This window comes from Cupressus sempervirens, chromosome 2, assembly GCF_028749045.1.
Source record: "Cupressus sempervirens isolate cs-2001-9-10 chromosome 2, ASM2874904v1, whole genome shotgun sequence".
Classification (NCBI taxonomy): Eukaryota; Viridiplantae; Streptophyta; class Pinopsida; order Cupressales; family Cupressaceae; genus Cupressus; species Cupressus sempervirens.
The window spans coordinates 43,809,253-43,833,437 of record NC_143119.1 but is presented as its reverse complement, the minus strand read 5'-3'; the positions used below and the strand labels follow the sequence as shown (position 1 = coordinate 43,833,437).

Below are 24,185 nucleotides of genomic sequence, written 5' to 3'. Positions count from 1 at the left end.
AAACAGATAGGTCCCAGCAGGTACTATGCAAGCGCAGTCGATGTGGCAAATCGGATGGGGACACATGTAAATCTCAGGGCATGCTGTCAGTGGGTGCTATGGCGCTATGGGAATTTGGTCTCAATTTTTGCATAGCGACATGGCGCCTAGCTGACACATGGTTGCTCTGCGGATCAAGTCTTGGGTTGCCAGCTAGTGTTTCGTCGAACCAAATGGAGAGGTTCTATGTATATGAGTCAGTGCATAGCGTACAGTAGGCCCATTAGTCTCAGCACAAATGGTGAGTCTTCACGATCATCGGATCCACGGGGATCTACAACTGGCATTGTCTCGCTATCGAGAACTGTCCAGGAGTTAACGTCGGTGACATAGCGCCTGTGCGCCACGTGTCCTAGCGGGGCCACATTTCATGCTGCCGGTGCAGTCAGATTTAAGTGACCAATAGACCAACAAGGAGACGCCACATATCAATGGGCTCGGTGAATCAATAGAGAAGGAGGGTCGCGGGAGGTCAAGTTTTGTGACCGTCAGATCTACGAAGATCAGCGGCGGGTGCTATCTCGCCATGGAGAAGTCGTGTGAGTTTTATGATAGCAGGTTAGCGCCCATGCGCCGTGTGACCTCGTGGACTCAAATTTGGAAGTGCAATAAGTAAAATGGTTCGCAGTTGGCAGTTGGTGGTCATTGCAATCATCGCAGTCAACGTGGCGGTTAACGTAAGGTTACGAAAAGATGATGAAGGGTGGTGCAGTCAGGTTGAAACCCTTAGGCGCTATGGCGCTATCGAGATCTTCGAAGACTTTTCTAATAGCGACATAGTGCCCAGTCACACAGAAAGGGTGGTAAGTGCCCGATCAAATGTAAGAGACTGCCAGGGTGGCGAGATCAAAGGTGTGATTGGCCTGCATGGCCCAGTTGGCTCGTTGAGCCTGTTTGACTGATCAATTCTGATGGGCGCACAAATCATGAATGATGAGAAATCTGGGTTTTGCCACAATCTGATAGTGGGATTAATTGCTACCAACTCGAAATGAATGCCAAGCGCAAGAAGACACTCCATCCATTCGATCGATCTATCTACCATGTTAGGGAATGTTGTGGCACCGTTCCTGTCTTCTCCAGGATCTTTCTTAGAGGGATATCAAATTTCTCGGTATGGAGGCCATGTTCAATCAGATCTTTGATTGGATTCTTAGGATGGGAAGATAATGCCAGTAGGTGAGAAGTGAATGTAATGCAGAAATCTTCTATTATGCCTAATCTATAAAGGCAATTTGGTGATTTGTTCTTAGAGTCAACTCTTCCTAATTTTCTCTGCTACTACTTGCAGACTTGCAGTGTAAAAATCCCTTTGTCTCTAAGCTAGGTAAGCATCCTGTATCATCTCTTTCAGCCATCAACATGTATGTGCATCATTTTACCTCTCATTGATGTATCGTTGAGATCAGTGGTCTGCATACTGTATCTATCTTTGGCCTATTGAGTAATATACAAGCGAAATCTTCTTTTCTTGGTGTTATTCAGTTGGTTTCCTGATCTGTATGTGGTTGTTGATTGATATAAGTCTGAACGAATGTATGACTTTGGATGTTACCCTAGTTCTGTAGTGCATACATGGGTAGAAATGAGTCTGAACACTTTGTTTTGGTGCATCACTGCCTTAGATTAGACTAGGTAGATTTGCTTTTATTGGAATTTATTGGAATTGATTTTTTTTTGTAGATTGTAGGATTTTGATTGGACTATTAAATAGTTTATAATAGAGTTTTGAATTATGGTAAAAATAGGTTTTGAGGGTATCCAAAAATCCATACAAAAAACCAAAAAAAGAGATCAAAAAAAGAGTCCACTAGGTTTTAGAAGGACGGGGAACCTGCAGATCTGGCAATTTATAATAGAGTTACAATTGAACAATCACAATATATATTTCAAAACTCTCTCATAAAATTAGATTCAAAAATTGATAGATGCTCACGAATCTTGAGGGAGATGTACCTTTGATTGTCGAAGCCAAATGCTCTAAAGATCCTAGTGAAGTTTGACAATCATCATTTGATTTAGTTGAGCTGAAGATTGTTCAGCGCAATGCTCTAGAATCTTATGAGCCAGCTCTCTGGATTTTTGTGGTACAAGGAGTTCAAATGCCAATGAAACACCTCGCTTCTCTATTTCCATTGGTTTCTTAATAACTGCAATAAAAAAAAAGAAAAAAGATTGAGATTCTTTTATAATCAATAATACCGAGAAATCTGTATATAGATCTATAGATGACTTATAGTAATATCTACTACCCGTAAAATTTCAATTTATGACCTCTCTTTTAAAACTAGAGCTATAGGTTCAAACCTAAGTTTATTAAATATAAATAATTAAGCATTTATTTGATTGAATTGTTAAGCAGCTAATTGAAATGGACTAAAATTACCCAATGGGGAATCAAAGCTTGTCCTTTGTCTGGTCATCCTCAATGGAATATAAGAGCAATTACTCCTTTTTAACAACTGCAGTGCAAATCATATCATGTCAAAAACCAACAATTTATCTCAAAAACCAAAATCTTAGGAGAAAAATGTTGTCAAACAGAGTTTCTCACATGCCGTCCACCTGTAATTAGAAACTGTATGGGTGACCACTGTGATTTTGGAGAGCTTACTAATGTTCCATCATCCATGTCCTGCAAGCACAATTAAAATATTCATGGAATAATAGAACATAACTAATTCAACTTTCATCAAATTTGAAACTAAACTAGATACTCCTAAGTAGGATTTCTTACATATTTTTAAATCTATGTATCATACATTTAGTGTTCATTCTCTTATGAAGATGAACAGTGCATTTAGTACGTATTGCATTTAGAAAATGTGAACAGAAAAGAACATCAGATCTTTGCAAGAGATCATTCAATTCAATTTCAACTCAAATACATTTAACCCAAAAATCATCTCTAAAGTTAAACCCTAGCTTACTACTTCATATGAAAGTATTCTGAGTAAGATATATACTACAGTAGTTCACCATTAGATAACGAGCTTGCTTAGGAGAATTTGTGACATATGGGGTATATTCTAGGAATTGAACTCTATTTTGAGTAGAAGCCACTAACCTCTACAGATTGAGATCTGCCATAATCATGTATATCCTCTATTCTTGCCCTTTTCCTCTGTTCTTGCTCTGCATTTTGCATGTTGTTTTCTTCCTCTGCCTCAGGGTCCTCCTCAAATTATTTAAAAGTGTGCTTCTTGCTGATGTAGCTGAACCATTTCAATGCACATTCTTTTATAACACATTTCGCTGGATCCACAACTCTTTTCATTAAGCCCTTTGTAGTTTCCATTACCTTGTTTGAAAGTTGTTTCCTGATCTTTTCCGTTTTGCAATGTGATGCTTTAGCAAAGGTTTGTTCTTTGTTTGAAATCCATGTTTTCTGTAGAATGTATCTCTTATAGTAATTCTATGTTTCCAAGTTTCCTTTTCTCTTTCACAAAGATAGCACATTTTTCACAGCGGGTGGGAAATGTTCTATTGCAAGTTGATTTTTCACAGAAGTGTTGTCAGGAAAAATTAATGAAACACCAGATATTTGCTATTAAATTTTGTGGTTTCTATTTTGAACTATCTTTTCTAATCTGGGTGATATGGCCTTTAGGTATACATTTTTGTAGCGCCTATCCAGCCAAATCTAAGCATTTCATTCTGTGGCATTTTAAGTTTAATTTTGGACTCAAAATCTATTCATCGATCCTAGATGTAGAAATAATTATTGAAAAATAATTGCATTATGATTTGTTTGTGGTTTTCATGCCTATTTAGCAATGAAAGTTTAAAAATCTGTTTGATTTTTCCACTGAAAAATAATCCTTCTTCAGCAATTAGAAGAATCGGGATTCAAAAAGTCCTTAAAATAGAATGCCAACCGAATATTAGTCTTGAAATAATGTAACTCAGAAACAAGTGTTATTAGTTCTAACTAGATTGTAATTTTATTATATATTTATTATATGAATGAAATATATTAATGTTTAGTTTTAGAATATTTTTAAATTATATTCAAATTATATTCTATGTATTTTTCAGGTGAGAAAGTAGTATTCTAGGTCATTGCAACATTTTAAAAAAAAATTTGAAACATGTTTAAGAAGTGTCTATTTGTATAACCCACACATTAACTCATAGAATCACATGTTATAATACATATAATATAAGTGGAATCATTTTTCTTTTATTTTCACAATATCACTAATTAAATAGCACTTAAGTAAGAATTGTAATAAATAACTAGACCAAACATTGTGTGTGTGTGTGTGTATTTCAATGTATTTACTTACAATTAATTAAAACATTTCTAATAGTTCTAGAAAAGTATGAAAGATCAAATTATTCATTGTATTATTATAATGTATAATTTTCTATTCAAAAATCTATGTACAATAATTAAAGTCTTAAAATAGAAATTTAAAGCACTTTGAATAAATAGATAACAGATGTGCTAAAACATATAGAAACAAATTCAAATATTTTATTAAAAATCATACCATTAACTCACAATTAGATTTCTATTATTTTTTAATACAAAAAGCTTCATTTAAAATCTAAGTTTTCCTTTAGGTTTCAATGTTTATTATTATTACTATTATAGTATTTGCAACTAATACCATTGCAATCACTTCTACTTCATCGAAGAGCTTAGAACATTTGTGAGTACCCCATACTAGAGTGTCTCCTAGGTGCCCTAAGCATGTTTGGGTTGTGATCTTTTGACACTTGTATCTCATAATTTTCATATGCTAAAGAACCATGATATCAGTGTCCACAATAACCTCTCTTAATTCTGGGACATTCAATTTTTTTTGAAATTGACACATCGATCTTGGTCGATGTCAAACCTCACACTATTCCTTAGTGAATTGGTACACTAGTGCACAAATTTCGAACCATTCATCATGACATCATTTTCTCAGCACTGTTAACTTTGGATGGCGAAGTGAACCCCAGTTACACTACTATTTTGACCATGACGAGCCTAGAATGTTCGCAAGCACCCCAAGCAAGAGTGTTTCCAAGGTGTCGTAAGCACTTTTAGGATGCAATCTTCTGATACTTGTATCTCATAACTTGTGAGGCTTATTGAAGAATTGTCAGATCCTATAGGACCATGATATAAATATCCACTATAACCTCTCTCATTTTTGCAAGATTCAATTTCGTTTCAATTGGCACAATGATATTGGTCGATGCCAAATCTCATAGTATTCCTCAGTGAATTGGTGCAATGGTACACAACTTTTGACCATTCACTGTGACATCGATTCATCATTAAAAAGTTCACAAACACCACACATTGAACTTCCCACAAGGTGCATTAAGTACATTTGAGAAACAATCTTTGAGAGTCATAACACAATGCCCTTATTGTTTTGTTTTTTCATTATGTCTGTGATTAGTTGGATGTTGAAAAATATCAAGGGTTTGTCTTCACTTCTAGCTACTTTTTCTTAAGGAGGAATTTTGGTTTTGTGGTTGCTTAAATCTTTGGAGGAGTTCAATTATTTTCTATTAGTGTGATATTGATTTCATAAACCACAAACAAGATTTTAATGAAGAAGACTACAATGAATAAGTTTCATAAACCATATACAAGATTCCAATGAATGAGAATTCAATTAACAAGATTCTAATAAACATTATTAAAATAAACAATATTCCATACACTACAAATACACCTATGCAACAATTCACAATAATACAATATATCAAAATATAAAATCATATATAAATTCGACGCAAATGTATGTCAAAATGTACATTTGTATATAAAATATGACAAATGTCATCAAAATATGTCTATGAAATCAAAGTTTATACATAAAATATGGCATATGTCATATGAAAATGTGCCCTAAGGCTTCCCTAAAAAAATACTATATCCTAGACCGTAGGAAGATCATCAAAATGAAGCCTCTTCGATGCACTCTTTAAACTCGCTAGGTCTTGTATGGACAAGGGTGAGTGCACCAAGATGGTGTACAAAAAGGGGGGTATAAGTGGGCAACTTTTTTTGTAAATCAAGTAAACCTAAACTTGGACAAGTCATTTGAGGACTATCCACTAAAAATGACAAGATGCATAATACATATAAATTGTAGTACTTTGAATCTACTTTCTAAAATACTAGTGTTTTTATGAAATAGACAAGATTAGGTGGATCAAAACTTGTGCACATGAAAAATAGTTCCTAGTTTTTTTAGAAAACATAACATAGTTATTTTTGTGTGCAACACAAAAGACATAATTATATTTAGTATTTTGCATATCCCTTTGGTAGGATGAGCTAATAGTCATATCTATAAGTTGTGTTTTTTTTTGTACTTTTATGATGAGTGTTTCTTTTGTTATGAATTATTGAATAGACTACATCTTGAAATTTTGGTACATGTTTGTGTGTTGAGCATAACTTGCATCAAAATAAGTTTTGAAAATGGAAACTTTTTTTTTTAAATGTATATAATCAAGTATAAAACAATAACATGTAATTTATTTTAAATTTGGTTACGTATATCAAAATTTACTCAAAAAATGGTAGATCTATGTTTGTGAGGAATGTCAAGGCATTCGTAAAAGTAATTAAAGTTTATAATGTTAATGCTGTCCAAAAAAAGATGGTTAGAAAGTTAAGAAGACATGTAAGATTATGGTGGTGATTTTAGAGATACCCACTTCACCATTAGTGTACCTAATGAAGAAAAAGATGATAATTCCTCTTAGAAGATGAGAAAATGTCTAAAGGAAAAAAATTGGAGGGAAAACAATCTCCCAAGGCTTTGGGTCATTTTCCTAGGTGATGTAGGAGCATCCAGAGGTATAAGGGCAATCCTGTGTAACCCAACAAAATGTATTTAGACCTAGTTTTTGTTTCATGTGTTTTCATTTGTTGATACCCATTTGGGTCAAATAAAGGTTCCAACTCTCACAGTTCCACTATTAGTGTTCTAGGTTAGAGTATTTGAACACCTTGGGATACGTGTATATGCCAAAAAAATAGGAGTATTTATTTGAGCCATCATTTTGGTGAACTAGAAGGTGTAAATTGGTTTGATAATTATAATTTAGAGCATTCCGAAAAAAGAATCAAGTCAAAAGTCTCCACCGTTTGAAAATTATTGTAGTTTTTTTATTTTTGGAGACCTCCTAAGAGTGCTTCAAAGTCAGGTTTAGGGCATTAAATGACGTTGTATAGGGCCAAAAATGGGGGATGAGCTAAGTTTTCCATAGGGCTATAGACCGCTTTCAAAGCTTTCCATAAATGTAAATAGTTCATCAATCGGAGCTACGGTTCAAAAGTTATGCCTCCTGGAAGTTCGATTACCATTTTTGGATTCTTCTAGTTTTGTGCCAACTTCTAACGTGGCTTTTGGAGCCTTCTATTTGGTCGGTGGATGCCAACTAGCACTTTCTAGAATGTATTCCTAATCCTTAACCCTTTGGGGTCTATTTAAGGACATTTCTTGCATTGTAAAAGACAATTCAAAGTGGAGTTTGAGAGAAGGAACTGGGAGAAGAAATTATCTCCTGATTCATACTATTGTAAGCCCATAGGGCATGTTTTGAAGTCCATTTTCTCTGTACTGCATGTAATAGCATATTTACATAGTAAATAAATTTTCCCTTTCCTGTTGTGTCTGTTTCTGTGCTTGGGTCGTGTTGCCATCACTAGGTTATCACTAAGCCATAAACCAATCAAGTTTTTTGGATTCAAATAATCCAATTAGGTTATGAAAATAAAAAAAGCATTTAGAACCCAATTGAGCTCTACAAAACTTGATTGGTTTTTGTATTACTACTACACAAGGTTAGATTGAGGGAGGGTGGGAGATGGAGAGAGAGAGAGAGATTGGGTTATGTATTATGCTAAAAAAGTCTCTATCATATCCCCCAATTCTTGTTTCCATCCCATCCTCTCTCTCTCTCTCCATCACTCTCTCTCTCTCTCTTTCTCTCTCATTTTGACTCTTTATCATATCCTCATCTCTCTTTCTCCTATCCCCTTCTCTCTCTCACTCTTTATATCATATCCCCTAACCTCTCTCTTCTATCGCCCTCCCTCTTTCTCCTATCTCCTTCTCTCTGTCACTCTTTCTATCCTTTCCCCAAATATCTCTCCCCCCCTCTCTCTCCCCCTCTATATTTCTCCTATCCCTTTCTCTCTCTCTCACTATTTCTTTCATATCCTATGTCTCTCTCTCTCTCCCCCCTCATACTCTTCTCTCTCTCACCCCCATTTCCTCTCCCTCTTTGTATCCCATTCTCTCTCTTTACCCTATCCTCACCCCCCCCCCCTCCCGCCCCCCCCCCCTCTCTCTCTCTCTCTCTCCCTCTCTCTCCATCACTCCCCCCCTTCTTCAATATACCTTTTTGGAGTATTAATATAGAACCCAATCAGGTTATTTATCTATATGGATAGAAGCCAATAACCTGACTAGGTTATACAAAATCTGATTAGGTTATTAAAAATTGTAAATAAAATAGCATGTCAATGATTATTATGTTGTTTTAGTGTGATCCACCAAATTATACTATTGTTTCACATGTATTCTTTACCAAGTATGCAAGTGTAAGGTTTTTTGTGCTTGGAAAAGGTAAATTCTATATTTTTCATGCACCAATATCTTTTTTTTGTTAGTATCTTGTAATTGAGCATAAAATAATCATTCAAATTTGTTTAGTTATGTATTTTATTGTTTATTTTATTCATGTTATTTTTTTTAGGGTAATTGGCATCTACAATCATGGGAAAGAACAAGAGAGGAACTATTAGAAAATGAGAGGCAACAAAGGAAAAAAATAAGGAAACATATGAGGAGATTACATGAAGGTACACCATCAAATGCCTTCAATGTAAGTGATGAAAATCTACCTATTGATATTGATGTTGCAAACACACCTAATTTAACAAACAAAAATGTTCATGAAAAATACACTTACATCACTTGATGCCCCTAATGCAACATTTCAAGTTGAAACGATGAATGCGCATGATGTATGTAATGACAATATAGAGCATGTGTGTACATCAACATCTCCTATGATAATTTTTAGAAAACCAAAGTTTTCTAACTGACATTGATGAAAATATTTTGAAGTCAATGCATGATAAAATGTCACAAAGAAATTGTAGGATAACTAAAAGATTTGGAATAATTGTTTTGAAAATTTAAATCAAAGTGGAAGATGCCAACTTCTTGTTGAAATGGTTAAAAATCTGAAATTCAAAGAGACAATGAGAATTTTAGGTTTAAGAACATCTGAAAATAGTAGTGAAAGAAGCATTGTTAGAAATCTGTTTGAATCATACTAATCTATTGGTTCAAAAGCATGTACTAAAGATGCTAATACAAGTCAATGGGTCCTCACATCAAACATAATGGGAAAGGAAATGGGAAAAACTCATATGGTAAGAAAAATAAGTAAATCATTGAGGATAAGTAGAACAATGTTACTCAAAGCCTTAGTGAGGCGAAAGAAAGTTGAGAATTCTAATGAGACCTCTTTTTGGTCATTCCAAGTTAGACTCCCACATAAGGATAAAGTTATTGTTGATGCAATAAGAACATTAATAGAAAAAATTTGGCATGATAATACAAGGGCTTCACCAAACCAAAAAGACGCTGTCAAAAGATGAATTAAAAAAATAAACCATGAGCCACATCCAAAACATTCGTTAGATATGACTCTAATACAAATTTATGAAATGTTTCTTCAAATATTTCCTCAAATTAAAACTAATTAAAGGATTTTTTAGATAAAAAAACTATTCTATGTTAAGATAAATCATACATGCACTACATGTTGTTGTAGGGTTCATGTTGAGTTTTCTATGCATTTTGATGTTTATCATTATATATGTTGTACTTTGCATACTAACACAATATTGTAGGAATGTGGTCTACAACCTCCTAAGTGACTGAGAAAATTTTTTGCAAGTGTACTAAGTAAACAAAATGATTGGTGCATTTATTATAATACCATGTGTTTGAAAGGGTTTTTTTCCTCAATGTAGTGATTTGCAAAAGTTGCATAGATGCCTACATCTAGATAGCACTCATGAAATTGGTAAGACACTAGTTTTTCTTGGAAAGTACAAGTTAGTTATATATGGTGTTAAAGATGGAAAAGAATTGAAGAGGTGCAAATTAGTGAAAAGTGATGTATGTGTAACTAATTTTATGCAATTGTTTCAAGATAAAATAGTTTATGACTACATAGGTCATACACATAGAGCTAAATTGTTAGATGAGAAATTCAAGTTGTGTAAGAAATTTTTTCTCTTGGGTATGATTGTTTCAGTTGTTGACTTCACTGAGAATTATACACCAAAACCTCAAAATAAAGTGCAACCAATGTATTACAACTCTATGCAAGTGTCAATTTTTGTACACATAACATTTATTCATGCACATGATAGCACAGAGGAGGAAAAACAAGTATTAAGAGAGTATCACTTCTATATTACTGATGATCAAATTAATTCATCAAATTTTGTGCAAGGATGTTTTAGATTTTTCTATGAAAATTTGAGGGAAAGAGATGATAGATGCAATCAGCACATTATATGGTCAGACATTTGCACTACACAATTCAAGAATGCAAGGATGTTCTATTGGTTGATTAGGATGCATGTGACAAGAGGAGTGCAACATTTTTGGAATTTCATTGACATGGGACATGGAAAGGGAGAGCATGATGGTGTTGGAGCATGTGTGAAAATAGCCCTTAGTAGAGAGGAATTAAAGTACAAAGGTGGAACAATACTAGAAATGCTGAATTAATTGTCCAATGGTGCAATTCTAAGATGTGACCAGGTAATACAGGTAAGTCTATGGTTTCTAGATATTTTTGGTTGATACGTGAACCTAACATTAAATTTTTTGCAAGATTTTTGTACACCTATAGGATCAAGTGAGATGCATTCATTTTGAAGTTCAAAAGCAGCATCACTAACTATTGATACTAGAAAGATTGCATGCTTTTTCTCTTTGTGTATGCATCACTTATGGGATGAATATGAATTAAAAGAGTGGGTTGGCAAATTATGGCCTTGCAGACCTTTTCATCGAATTGATTCATATCAACTTCCTACAACACTACAACTCAACCAGGTTGAATCATCAACATATTTTGTGTTAGAATTATTTAGAATAACTGGGGGGGGGTAAAATCAGTTATCCATGGTCCAATGATGTCCAATAAAACTTTTTCTACAAATCCTTAATGGTACATAACTGAAATTATCATGCATGCAATTAAACATTAAACAACCATAAAAAGTAAACATGCATCACACCATAACAGTAAGGATTTGATAACCCAGAAACCCTCCAAGAATAAGAAGGTAAAACTGGAGTGGGGATGATACCCACAAAATAACTGTGCAATTGATTTCAACCACTTCTGATGGTCTGCCCTGTTAAAGGCTACAACACATTGTTAAATGTGACCTTGTTAAAGGATTTAAGAACATTCAACTGTTAGGCTCGCCCAAGTCCATGGGATTTTCAGTCACCTACTCAAAAGAATCTTTCATCCCTTTCTAAGGATCTCCTATCCTCATCCTAAGGATCTCTTATCCTTCTCTTAAGGATCTCTTTATCCTTCTCCTGAGGATCTCTTTATCCTTCTCCTGGGGATCTCTTTGTCCTTTTCCTGAGGCTTATCTACCTAGCTATTAAGCTAACATAGCAATGTAGGATTTCAATATCTAATACAATGGTAAGAAAGTATTAGAAAGGTTTTAACTTGAAATAGATTTGCAACCTTAAATGTGCATATTTTAGATCACTCTTCAATTCCTTTCTTTGATAGACTTTTCTTTCTTGCAGTGCTAACAGCTTGTTCACCCTTCAAGATCTGTCTCCTTGAGTTCTTCCACTCGTTATGCCAATGCAATCTCTTGGTCACTTGATCAACTCAGAGTCTTAATGCTCTATTCTTACTCCTCTTTGGCTTTTTTCCATGATCACACTTATGACCAGTTCCCTCTCTTGCACACACTATTGATCTCTGACCTGTAACTCCTTATAAAGAAGTTATGTCCTTCATTTCCTACTCAAATCTCTCTTTTCAATTTTAGGGTTTCAATGGATTAGGTAGGATACAATGTATCTATTCCATATCTTGCTCCTATCTAAAAAATTCATGATAAATCCATTAGCATTTGCCAAAAATGTTTTACATAGATTTTTGTACAACCAGCTCATCATTCTTATCTTTTATCTAGTTCACAAAATTCTAGATAACTACCATGCCAGCTTAGATCTAGCGAATCTTCAACTTTTCAAAATAATGTAGCAACTCGGCATCATTGATTTACTGATGCTCAGCACCTGAATCAATTCTGTGAAACTTGGCTCTCAAAATTCACTTGGCACTTCAATATCACTTGGCACTTATATCTTGCTTGGCAATTGAAGATTTACTCGGCACTTATTATCTTTTCTGCCACTCGGCACCTGAAGACTACTCGACACTTGATATTCACTCGGCACCTGAAGATCACTCGACATACACTAAGGAGTGAATTAATTTCTATGTTGTTGTATTGAGAAAAAAAAAGAAACTAATAAATACAATCATTGATGGTGAGGATATTGAGCACCCAATAGGATCTATTATTGTGATAGGCACATGGCTTAGAAGGTAGTTTTTTTTCCCCTGCCATGAAGATCTCTTTAAGTTAATTTTTCATGTATAATGTATCAATTTTAACTTTAAGTTGTCTTTACAATTAAATGTAGGTACCATATCAATAATCTCACAAGTAACTTTCTAAGGCAAACTGCTTCTTGAGAAGCCATTGCAACTGGAATGTATTAAGCTTCTGTGGAACTCTATGCTACTGATGCTTACTTCCTACATATCCATAATATCATTGCTGAGCCTAAACTGAAATAGCATCTTGATGTACTTTTCCTATCAGTAACACTTCTAACCCAATTTGAGTCTGTGAACCAATGTAATTCCAACTCAACATTCTCATACTTGGGCCTAAGGTTAAGAGTGCCTTTTAAGTATCTCATAATGTGTTTGATTCAAACTAGGTGAATCTCCTTTGGCTCACACATAAAATGACTTAAGGCATTAACAACATCGCAAATATCAGGTCTTATATTTACCAAGTACATAAGAGACCCAATCATTTCTTTGAAAAAAGTAGAATCTATGGAGGGTGAATCTGCTGCTCCTTCCTTAAGTTTGTGTAGATTAGATACCATTGGAGAAGACACAGGTGTGGAGTTCCACATTCCAAATATCTTCAAGATGTCTAATGTATACTTTTCTTGATTAATTATGATGTTGTCAAAGTTCTGCCGCACTTCCAATCCTAAGTATTAATGAAGGAGTCCTAAATCTTTCATATCAAATTCTTTGATTAGATCTTTCTTACATTGATCTATAAGATGATCATCACCTGTTATTAGTAAATCATCAACATATAGTATGAAAATTATAATATCATCTTTATCCCTTTTACAATAGATATTTGGATCAGCTTCATTCTTAGAGAACCTTAAACTTGTGAGATATGTCTTAATTCTTTCATACCATGCCTTGGCAACCTGTTTAAGTCCATAGAGAGCTCTCTTGAGTTTGCAAACAAAGATTTTAGGATTATGAGTTTCAAATCCTTTAGGTTGTTCCAAATATACCTCTTCTGTAATCTTTCCATTCAAAAATGTCATTTTCACATCCATTTGATGTACTTTCCATGCCTTCGATGTTGCAATAGCTAGGACTGCTCTTAGTGTATCTGGCAACTGGAGCAAACATTTCTTCATAATCAATTCCATCCTTCTGAGAGAATCCTCTGGCTACAAATTTTTAAGAATATTAACCAGATAACCTACAGGTCTAATAGTACAAACCGTACCTCCTCTTCTTACTATATATATAAACTGGCATTATATTTGATATAACTCTTCCTATAGGAGCTGGCAACTTCTCATGAAGCAACATTATAATGCTAAATTAAATTAACACATAGTTAGTTAAGTGTTATTATATTTGTTTTCCTAGATTGCCAATTTAAGGGGAGTTTAGTTAGTGCTAGTTTAGGAAGGGATATGTCCCTTTAAGGGACATGCCCTTTAGTAAGGATATATAGGAGGGTTATTGGTGCAGTTAGAGAACACACAGAAACAATTAAGTTTGCTCTTCTAAACACCAATACCCTGCAATCAAAGTTTAGAAGATACTCTCAGTCACAAGGTTAATTATTATATCAGCATAAAAGAAGTTCGGTGTTTCCCCATATATTACACCATTAAGGTTATTTTCTTAGCAATATATTAGACTAATCTATTTGCAGATATATAATTCTCATATCAAAATTATAAGTGTAAACTTCATCATATTCAGAATGTAGAAGATCGTTGTTAGCAATCAAAAAAGGAAATAGAAGTCAAACTCAAAGAATTTTCATAATCTTTACATGGTATCAGACCTCTCATAGTCAAACCTAGGCTCTACAAAATTCAATTATCAGACTCTATATATAACTAACAACTATATTCTATCTTCAATGGCATACACAATCAGACCCGAGAACAGGTTTGATGGGAAAGAGCACTTTGAAGCTTGGAAATTCAAAATAATGATGATTCTTCAAGAGAATGATGTAAAACAATTCATTGATAGAGCATCTAAACATCCCTTAGTTGAACCTCACAAATCTATTTGGAGTAGAAGAAATAGAAAAACTATTCAAATCATCTAGGATGGAGTAAAAAATGATTTTGTTCCTATGCTTTCAAAATATCAAACTGCCTTTGATATGATGAATGCATTACGAATTGCATATGAAGTAAATAATGCAACTAGGGTTCTTGCACTAAAAAGGCAACTGAATCACATTCAAATAAAGAAAGGAGAATCAATAAATTCTTACTTCCTAAGAGTTGTTGGCATTAGAGATGAACTATTAAGTATAGGAACCGCCATTAGTGACACATAATTAACACTTATGGCTATAGATGGATTGCTAGATTTGTGGGAGACATTTGCACAAGGAATAAGTGCCAGAGATAATATTTTGGAATTTAATTGTCTTGAAAATTCCAAACAACAAGCAAACTATACAAATGTTATTAGAGAAGAAGATACTTATGATCCTAAAAATCGTGTTTTCTATTCCTCTCTATCAATTGAAATTTCAAATAAAGCATGGGTAATTGATAGTAGATCTTCTAGACATATAATGGGATACAAAGAAAGTCTAGACTCTTTATTAAATAATATTAGCGATGAAGTTACAATTGGTGATAATTCAACACACTCTGTTCAAGGAATTAGAAATTGTACTTTGAAACTAAAATCATGAAATATTCTTCTTCTTAAAGATGTACTCTTTGAAACTAAAATCATGAAATACTCTTCTTCTTAAAGGTGTACTCTATGTACCAAGAATTAAAAGAAATCTAATCTCAATTACAACACTTGAAGATGATGGGCACAATGTTGCATTTGTGGATGACAAAGTATTAACTTGGGCTAAGAACTCCTCCATCAAGAAAGCAAAGTTAATTGGTCAAAGAAAAGGATATTTGTATGAATTGAATATAGAATTTGGTCAATCTATTCAAGCCCTAATTCATGATGCTACAAATATAAATGAAATATGACACAAAAGACTAGGGCATCTAAACTTCAAAACTTTATCAACTATGGAGAAGATGGTTACTAGATTACGTAAACTAAATAAAGACCACCCAAGTATTTCCAAAGGGTGTGCTTTGGGTAAGAACACCAGAAGTCTGTTTCATGATAGTACTAGGAAAACAAAAAAATGTACTAGAATTAATTCATTCAGATTTATGTGGACCTATGTATGTTCCTTCTCTTGGAGTATTCTAGTATTATATCTTATTCGTAGATGACTTCTCTAGGAAAACATGGATTCACTTTTTAAAATGCAAGGAATCAAAAGAAATCCTACAAAGATTTAAAGAATTCAAAGTATTAAGTAAAACTTTTTCAGGACATAAAATTAAAACCCTTAGAACTAATAATGGAGGAGAATATACCATAGACTTATTTAAATTTTTTTTTTAAAGAATCAAGAATTAAGAGGGAGTACATTCTTCCTTATAATCCAGAACAAAATGGGGTAGAAGAAAAAAAGAACAAGACAATTATAGGGGCTACTAGAGCTATGATCTGTGACCAAAATCTAGAATATTATATTTGGGTAGAAGCCTCTTTTACTGCTTTATATATTGAAAATAGAAACACTCACTCCTATCTTAAAGATGAAACCCCTGAAGAAGTATTTACTAAAGTAAAACCCAATATAGGTCATCTTAGAATTTTTGGAAGTCCTGTATATATCCATGTTCCAAAAGAAAAGAGAACCAAGTTAGAACTCTCTAGGAGGAAAGGTATTTTTGTAGGGTATAGTGAATCATCTAAGGCATATAGGATTTTCATACCTGGACAGAAAAGCATTGAACGTAGTATGGATGTAATTTTTGAAGAAGATCTTTCATTCAAAAGAGCCATAAGTTCTAGCGAACCTTCTCCTTTGTCTAGTTCTGAAAGAAATAGTGAGTCTAGGTCCTAGAGGGAGAACTTAGAAGAAATTGAAGATGAAATTGAAAATATGAATCTTGAAGAAAATTCAAAGAGAAGACCACTTTGGGCGATTAAAATCATTGAAGCAGCTCAAGACTTTGCTGCACCTTCTGGAACAATCAGAGAAAGTGAAAGACCTAAAAGATTATCTATTTATACAACAAACATGAGTGATTCATCCAAAATAGAACCAACCAATCTTTCTAATGCTATTAAACATACAGATTGGAAAGAAGCTATGATAGAAGAATACAAATCTATCATGAAAAATGATGTTTGGGAAATTGTTCCAAGACCTAAACGAAATTTTTTTGTTTCTTTCGAATGGATATTTAAAATAAAGCATGCTACTGATGGTAGTGTTGAGAAGTATAAAGCTAGATTTGTAGCAAGAAGATTTTCTCAAAAAGAAGGGATTGATTATGAAGAAACCTTTGCTCCTGTTGCCAGATATACCTCCATAATAGCAGTCTTAGCAATTGCTGCATCAAAGGGATGGAATATACATCAGATGGATGTAAAAACAACATTCCTAAATGGAAAGATTTTAGAAGTATGTTTGGAGCAACCTAAAGGATTTGAAACTCAAGATCCTAACACTTTTGTTTGCAGGCTCAAGAAAGCTCTCTATGGGCTTAAACAGGTTCCCATGGCTTGGTGTGAAAGAATTAATAAGTATCTAACCATTTAATTCCATTGTCCAAGAAAAAGGTCACTCACAGAGAATATACTTTTGAAATATTTTCCCATCAAAAAAAGCTCCATAGTTTAATATTATTCAAAAGAAAATCCACGAGAAAATAAAAACATATTGTAATTTTAGCATGTTACCCTTTTAAAGAAAGTAAATCAAAGAAAATAATATAAAATAAATTTGTGATGATTGTTTGTGTGGAAGGGTGAGACCCCACATGGGCCCCACCTCTCCCACTTCCCAACATTCCTTTTGTTATCTTTCCCTCACACCACCTTTTACAACTTATAGTAAAGATTTATATATATATATATATATATATATATATGTCATTGGTGTACCCTTGCTTGGGTGGGCCCCCTCCTTATTGTTGTTCCCCCTTTGCTAAATGCAGTCTCCCTCTTAAAGAGCCACCCACTTGGAGAGTACACATGCCAAGGTTTTAGGTGCACCCATTGTTGGTTATAGGTGCAGTAGCTGAGAGAAAATAGATGAAGTCATAAATTTAGGGTTCCCAAGGGCCAAGCAGAATTGCCTACTTGGCCATTCTATTCTGATTGGCCAAACCCAATAAATGCACCTTGAGTAGCTGCCCAAAGGGTGGGGGGAAAAAGGTAGATGGGGGATGGCGAGAGGGGAATATAGTAGGGTAGGTTAGTCGGTTCATAGGGTATATAGGATAGGTAGGGGGAGGGAAAATAAATAAGTAGGGGTTTAGGAATTTTTGTTATTGATAGTTATATATTTTATTATATATATATATATATATATATATATATATATATATATATATATATATATATATATATATATATATATATATATATATATATATATATATATATATATATATATATATATGATTTATTATATATGTTGGGTGGATATTTTGAAACCAATAATTTTGTGAAAAATCTAGTTGCAAAATATGATGACCAGCCACTGCATGTGAGACAGACTCTCCTACCTTAAAGGGAAGGCCCCTCCTTCTCACCGTTCCTTGGATCAACTCAAAGTAAGAAAGAAGTTAAGAGATTTGTCAAGGATGTTACTAATACTCTTTCCTCTTAACTTTCAAGAAAGAATCCACTTACTCACAAAATGAGTAATGGGCAAGATAAGATATCTAACTACACTTTTATCTAGTAGTTGGAAATGGTGATACCAATAAACTAACACTAACTTAAAGGCTAGTTGAAAGCATACAGGTTTGGCTCTAAGTCTCATTTTCATCCATTCCATAAGAAAAACCTCTACCATTGGGGCAAAAAGACTTTCAGAAGTGTATGATCTCTATTCTATAAGAAAAACCTCTACCATTGGGGCACAAAGACTTCCAGAAGTAGGAAAATGATAACTATTTTTCATGAATTTGAGATGGTAATACAAGCTACAACCAAAGCTTCTAATTTATGTATCACCATAATCACTCCCATTCAAAGCTTCGGCTCCTATTGCTTCTTAACTCGCTATGCTCTTATTATTCTACACACGATAATAACATGAGTCAAAGATGATAGGCACAAATTAGAGTCAAAGATTCTAATTTTCTCTATCACAATTGCTTCTAGTCAAAGCTTCGAATCCAATTGCTTCTTTTTATTCACTTTACTCCCAAATTCGTACTACACAATCGAAATTATGTTTGCACAAGTGTAGCAGAGCTTTTTTTTTTGTATACAACAAAAGTTGATTCCTCACAATGACGGGGCACTCTTTTATATAGGCAAAGGAGTTGACAAAAAGTAGGAAAAAGTGAGAGCAACTCAACCAACTTTATCCCGGTCTAATTAACAAGAGAAATTATTGGGTTACATGTCATTACACATGCAAATTGTATTACATGTAATTACACAATTTCCTGCAATACATCCTCTCCAACTACAAACATGAACAAAGAAGAAAGAAGACAGAAAAGAAGGAAACAATCCTAGGGATTTTTTTGAAGCGCTTGTACTTGGTGATGTTATCCCAGATGATCATAGAATTGGAAGTTCTTATATTTTGTGTCATTGCATTCACCTTGATAACCATGTTGTTGCTTCTTTTGATAGTCTTTGACTCTCTTTGATAGATTATCCATTGTCATTTGAAAACTCGATGTGATCAAGCTTTTTCTCATTCGAGTTGTCATCAATTCTCCTTTATCGATTGGCACATTATGGAGTCTCTAACACTTCAAAGACCTTCTGATGATGTCCCAATGTAAACTTGGAACAACTTTCCACCAACTCTTTTAACTCCTTCTAAGCAAAGTGCTTAGTGCATTCCTACATGAACTTAGGTTCTCAGACAACCATTGGAAAAATGAAGACCAATGAATTACCACTTCTTTGATTTGAAACACGCCTTCTTTACTAGATGTCTTTATTTTTTTAGAAATTTTGACATATATTGACTTGCTGCAACATGAAAACTCCAAAGGGATTGACTCCATCATTGGAAGATATGGATTCTAACTCCATGATAATATTGGCAAAATGGATCTATGAGGAACAGTATATTCGGAGTACTGATTAGATACTCATAGAACATATGCAATGAATTGGATGTGAAATAGAAAGTACATGTGAAGGGCTAAAATGAGACATGAAAATGCCAAATACATGGTCTCCTACGGCAATAGCATGCATTAAAACTCGAAAACAACCCCTATTGATCCAAACATATGGGCTGGAAATGCCATTTTTTGAGCTTTTTAAACAAAAAGTGCATTTTTCATGCAAAAAATCTGAGTCGTTTTTGCAAAAACGTGGCTCACAAATGCATATATATTGATCTTTTTTTCTTCTGAATGCAAAAACAACTTTCCCAAATGCATATAAATGTACCCAAATGCAAAAATGTGGCTCCAAAATACAACAAAGTGAATGAAAAACCCAATTTTTGGGCATTTTTAGCAAAAATGTGATTCATAGAAGGAATGAAATGAAGAATTTTTCACATCTAAAGGAAAAAAAGTGTTCTTCAATAGCAAATATATGGATGAAAACCTGAAAACAACTTCTATTTGAGCCAAAAAGTGATCAAACTTCCCCAAATTTGTGCGTTTTTCACAAAAACATGGCTCAAAAATGTCATCAAATGAACCATTTTTTGCATGAGATTCAACACTTAGGGCATCATAATGGCAAGAGATACAAAAATGACCCTCTTCTTGGGGATTTCAAGCCATATCATGGGCATATATGCTCATTTTTAGGTAAAAACATGTTCTTGGAGAGGAAAAACATGAAGTTTTTTGCCCTTCTTTCTTCAAATTCAGCTTCATCATTTGCAAATGTATGAAACATATGCAAAACACATTCTCCAAGTGCCATTACATATTTAAAATCATGTTTCAAGGCAAAAACACATTCTCCAAGTGCAATTACATATTTTTAAAACATGCAAAACTCACTCTAGGAAGGTTATTGCACATTTTAAAAACTCAAATATGCATTGTTCACTCTAGGAGGGTGACTGCATATTTTAAGTCAAAGGCATTTACATGCTTTTAGTTCAAAAACTCATTCTCTAAGAGCATTTGCATATTTACATGCAAATGGGTTTGAAGGAAATGTTTGCACAACTTAAGTGATCAATTAAGCACATGTTTATTTATTTTTTGAAGAAATGTCACTTAATTGAGTCATAAATAATATTTACACTATATATTTTAATATATAATGTGCAAATATCATTCAACAAGTAATATTTATTAAGATGTTTTGAATTAAAACTCAAAAATTAAATAAAATTATATAATTAATATAGTCACTTAAGTGAAAAACTAAAAAGCAACTCAACTTAAAAATATAACATAAAGTGCACTATAGTTACTTTAATAAAAAATTAAAATGATAAAGTAACTTTAAAACATAACATAAAGTGAATTTATGTTATATTTTTCAAAAAGTTAATGTCACCTTTAAAATATAACATGATATTTTAATTCATGCAGTTGCACCTAGAGAGTCCACAATTCGGGCACAAAAATGATCATATCTTTTGATTGCCAACTCTGGTTAAGCCCTAAGATATATGAATCGAAGGAAAAATTGAAAGCAATAACTTGAGCAAAACCAAAAGACCAAAAGCCAACAAACGCACACTCGAAAACAAGAAAAAGAATGTTGAAGGCTAAAAAAATCAAGCATAGGCTCGACAAACAAAAAAACAAAAAAGACTTAACAAAAGCCTTCAATAAAAGGATCCATTATATCAATTAGTATTGATTGGTTGATCAATACTAACCAATTAAATAATGAATTAAACTCAGAGAAATGCGAAACTAGTTTGAAAAAGTTTCATACTCTTACTTAAATTTTGTGGTGACAAAATGCAAGACAACAACTGACTCTATTTGGGGAATGTTACTCGTTCATTCTTGGAAACAAAGAGTGACATAGAATCCAATTCTCTAAGTGCGCTCATCCACTCTATTAGGCAATAGAGTCAGGTGACAAAAGAAAAACTAATCTAATGTGACATGTGGAATCTCTAGCTTTCTATTAAGACTTCAACCAAGCAAGATTTTGGATTGGGCATCCTCTTGATCAAAAAAATTCTGAATTTTTCATGTCTATTGCAACTTTCCTGACTGGTTCATTAATCATCAACACCTCAGGATGATCAAGAAAACCTTGATCATATGGTTTCAGTAATGACATAACAGTATTGCCTGCCTCGACATACTACTCACAAACTTCTAACTTTGGAAAATATTTATAATTTATGAGAAATTCCTTTTCAAGCTCCGAGATAGAAAATTTATGCAAAGTGTTCCCAAGTTCATGGCCTTGAGACACAAATACATCATTTTTAGCTTGATTAGAACTTGCTTGCATGCCAACTTTTATGACACAGCCATCTTGAACCTTGGAAGAAAAAAATTTCATCATCTTTTCATCACGGACCTTTTGAGACTGCATTCGCCAGATATGAGAGTCGCTAGCTATATCTTCTTCCTTTTCCTGGAAGAGAATAGCAAGATCACTAGTTTCAGATACAGAATGCTTTATTATTACCTTCACTAATGGTGCTTCAATTACAAGCTTCTTAGATGGTGAACCTAACAATTTATTGATTCCCATCAATAGACCTATGAGGAAAATTTGGAAGAGGCCTCCTTTGTATATCTTCATGACAAACAAAGAATATGCCTTGAGCTATTTTCTTTTTGAGGGCAAGTATCTCATTTGCTAATCTCTGCATCGCAGGATCCATCCTTGTGCTGGAGGAAAATGAGTTACAAGAATAATAACTTTCTTCAAACCCACTTGCTATAATTCTTATCTTCCCATCAAGAATAAGATCATCTTCAATTTCAATCCCCAATGTATGTGTAGCTGCAAGAGTATTCAAGGCCTCTCCCCTAAATAGAAAATTGACTTCAAGAATTTGAACATTGACAAATAAACACTTTAGATTAGCAATTGTGATAGAGCACATTAGAAGCTTTCACTGTAATTTGTGCCTATTGTCTTTGATGCATGTAATTTTTGTGTGTTCAATAATAGAGCGTAGCGAGTTAAGAAGCAATCAGAGCTGAAGCTTTGACTGGGAGCGATTATAGTAATACATCGACTAGAAGCTTTGACTGTAGCTTGTGTTACCATCTCAAATTCATGAAAACTAGTTAGAATTTCCCTACTTATGATAGCCTTTGCACCCCAATGGTAGTGTTTTTTTCTTCAAAATTAGACAAATAAGACGTGAAGCCAAACCGATATGCTTTCAATCAGCCTTTGAGTTGGTGTTGGTTTATCGGTATCACTGTTTCCAGCTACTAGATAGAAGTGTAGTTAGAGATTTCATCTTGACCATTACTCGCACCATAGGTAAGTAGATTATTTCCTAAAAGTTAATGAGGAAAGAATATTGGTAACACCCCTTACAAAATCTCTCAACTTCTTGCTTACCTTGAGTTGATCCAAAGAACGACGAGAAGGGGGAGCCTTCCCTTTAATGTAGGAGAGACTTTCTCTCACACACTATGGCTGGTCTACCTATTTTGTGAGTGGATTTTCACAAAACTATCAGTTGTAAAATATCCACCCAACAATATATATATATATATATATATATATATATATAACATATGTATTATATGTTATTTAACATATATACTATTTTGTATCTGTATATTGATTTAAATAATTATTTATATATATAGATATTATATATTAATATATAATATATTACTTATATTATTTTGTATGTGGACTTAATACCTTAGTTATTTACATAATGCATAATGTATGAGTTAATATATATTTAATACTTTATATATTATCTACTTAACTTATAAGATCAATTATATATTAAGTGTCACCTTATATATAGGACTTGTTGGTCTTAGCAACCTAACTTTTCATAATTATCTAATGTGTCAATTGTATCAGCAATACATGTGAACTCAATTATTAATAATGCAAATTGTCACATAGGTCTTCCAAGAGTTTCAAGGTGGTGCCAAATTGATAAAGAAATGTGCATTTAAATGAATATTAAAGCAAATGGAAACCTTAGCCTCGTGGTAGCTTCATTAAAGAAATTTCATTATAGGTAATGTTTAATTGGAATTTGATATTATTGAAACTTAAATTGGAAAACTTAAAGCATGATGTTTAATTCATGAAACAAAAATGTAAACCTTCAACCATGCCTCAATCCAACCATCAAAATATCAAATATCAACTGAAAACCTAAAACCTAAACACACTATAATGTAGTCATACAATATGGAAACTTGTAAAACATTCAATTAGTCATAACCTAGTTGCAACTCAATCTAGTATGTGTGTAATTAACTCAATTTTAGCCTTTAAAAAAAAAAATTGGTGTTTTTTTGCCTTGAATTTTGGGCATGACAAAGAGCATCATA

General features: G+C 33.5%; 1 pseudogene; it reads right to left on the bottom strand.

Moving 5' to 3' along the window:
* Positions 1 to 2,028: 2,028 nt before the first annotated feature.
* LOC149570982 (poly [ADP-ribose] polymerase 2-like) overlaps positions 2,029 to 24,185 on the bottom strand; it is a 91,114-nt pseudogene continuing 68,957 nt past the window's right edge.